Here is a 2723-nt window from a genome sequence, read left to right on the forward strand (position 1 = left end):
TGCATCATCTGCCATGTCTTACTAGTTTTCCAAGCAACTTTGGGGGCACTGTAACATGCATTTTGTCATTTTATTTTCTTCTTAGCAACATATTTGGATATTTTCATGAACTAATAATTCATGAAAAAATAGTCTGTCTTCTCCTAATGAAACTAATTGATTGTATAAACTATATCAAAATTTCTACCACATACTTTTTAAAACTTAAAATTTGTTAAAATTGAATGCACCTAATTTCAGGGTTGAAAGATGTGTATCTTTACTTTAAAATGGTGGAAATATCTACCAGAAAGAGCAACCTACCAAATAACTCACACTATAGAAACACATGCAGAGTCCTGTTTTTTTAATACCTAAAGCAGTCAAGAAGGCAAATAAAAAATTGCAAGTTGGATGTAATCTTAAGTTTTTTTTCAGTAAACTTTAAAATATTCTGTGAATCCTATTCATAATAATATTATTTTTTAATGCTCAAAATTATAAGAAATATGGAACACTTCTCCGAATTTGTGTGCCATCCTTGTGCAGGGGCCATGCTAATCTCTGTATCATTCAGGTTTTAGTGTACGTGCTATTGAAGCATCTAGCACTGTAACATTATTTTGATTGTGCCAAACCATCTTGGTTATAATGGGGCATCTGAAAGCACAATGAGTACAAATACCTACTTTATCTCCTAAAAGATAAGCTTTTTTAATTTTCAGATATGACACATTGAGACTTGTCACTTTGTGTAAGTTAGCACTTCTGCGTATAGGAGATTCTGCCACTGTGACCAGTGCATGGTAGCAGCACACAACCTCCTGAGATTGGCAAGGTCAGCTGAGGATTAGACTTACTTGCCATCAACTGCTGTAATCACAAAATAGATGGATATTGTTCATTCTTGTGTGATATTGACTCCATGCACCTAAAATAAGCTTTAAAGACTTAGTATGGTTTGATGCTCTATTTACCTTTTAAATGATTTTTGTTATTTAGGTTTATGTGCATAAACACATCATCATCCACCCAGCCTTCATAGCCTTTAGGGTGGGCACATCAGCCCTTAGATGCTGCCTGAGAGCCTCAGAGAAAGCTCGTGAACATGTAACGTGGTTCTCACAAAGCCTCGCCTCTGTGCTTGGAAGAGTGCACACTCTGAAATGTGCTGTGAGAAATATCTGATTCAGCAGGATTATTCATTGTCCCCCTGGGAACTTGGATCCTCTTAATTTGGGCCTCTGGAAAGGGGAGTGGGCAACGGGTGACAACTGGAGGCACTTGGAACTAGAAAGTCAGTGTCAGCTGAGGATGCTACAGGAAGAGTAAAAAGCACCAGAAAGTTCTGTTGCCCTGAGCACATCAGTGCATTTGTGTAGCACCATCAACTCCTGCATGCTCGCTCAGTTGTGTCTCACTCTATGACTCCATGGACTGTAACCCACCAGGCTCCTCTGCCCATGGGATTCTCCAGGCAAGAATCCTGGAGTGGGTTTCCATGCCCTCCTCCAGGGGATCTTCCCAACCCAGGGATCAAATCTGGGTCTCCTGCCTCTCCTGTGTTACAAACAAATTCTTTACCACTAAGCCACTGGAGAAGCCCATGTATGTACTTATTAACTTTTCTCCAAAGAATTACCCCACACATTCTGATTAATAATGGGGAGCCCCCAAAGTGCTTAGATTCCTCAGTCACCTTATATTCTTAAAGGTCCTGCCAAGACTGGGATCCAAGGTCATGGTTTAAAGCAGAAATCCGATTTCCGCCTGTTGGTGGCAAGGACACAGAAGGGAAATGGGCAGAGTCTAGGGCTTATCTTCAGAGAAAGCTCCAGGCCCCAACAAGCATGTGCACAAGTTCTCCTAAGCCATCAGACCTCTGAGACGGGGCACAAAAGGCCTTGGGAATGCACACAAGAAATTTCAAATGATTTCTCAAAAAAACTAAAAATAGAGTTGCCATATGATCCAGCAGTCCCACTCCTGGGCATGTATCTCGACAAAAATATAATTCTAAAAGATGCATGCTAGTTCATAGCAACACTACTTACAATAGCTAAGACATGGAAACAATTTGTGCTATAAGAAGCCTTCCTCAGCCATGTCTTCTGGGTTTCCTCTGGGGGAGTTGTTAAGCACAGCTGGCTTCCTCGGGGGCTTGGGGATGTACTAGATCAGTATTGTGTACCTGAAAACAGACAATGTTCATTTTTCTAATAAAAATAACTTAAGAAACGAAAGACAGATTAATAAAAAGAAAGTACACATGGTTGGGGAAACTGGACAGATACATGTAAACGATGAAATAAGAACACCCCCTAACACCATACACAAAAGTAAACTCAAAATGGAGTAAAGACTTAAACGTAAGGCTGGATACTATAAAACTCTTATTAGAGGAAAACATCGGCAGAACACACTTTGCCATAAATAGCAGGAAGATTGTTTTTGATCCATCTTCGAGAGTAATGAAAATAAAAACAAAAACACATGGGATGTAATTAAACTTAAAAGCTTTTGCACAGCAAAGGAAACCATGAATAAAACAAAAAGAACTCTCAGAATGGGATAAAATATTTGCAAATGAAGCGACCAACAAGGGCTTAATCTCCAAAATATACAAACAGTTCATGCAGCTCAATATCAAAACTAAGAAAACGACTCAATCAAAAAATGGGCAGAAGATCTACATAGACATTTCTCCAAAGAAGACATACAGATGGCCAAGAGACACATGAAAA

General features: G+C 39.3%; 1 non-coding gene across 1 annotated transcript; it reads right to left on the minus strand.

Moving 5' to 3' along the window:
* Nucleotides 1-482: 482 nt before the first annotated feature.
* On the minus strand, nt 483-590 carry LOC139181768 (U6 spliceosomal RNA). The gene has a single exon (XR_011565511.1). It is a non-coding gene; the product is annotated as a U6 spliceosomal RNA (small nuclear RNA).
* Nucleotides 591-2723: the final 2133 nt, after the last annotated feature.

Source organism: Bos indicus, chromosome X (genome assembly GCF_029378745.1).
Source record: "Bos indicus isolate NIAB-ARS_2022 breed Sahiwal x Tharparkar chromosome X, NIAB-ARS_B.indTharparkar_mat_pri_1.0, whole genome shotgun sequence".
Classification (NCBI taxonomy): Eukaryota; Metazoa; Chordata; class Mammalia; order Artiodactyla; family Bovidae; genus Bos; species Bos indicus.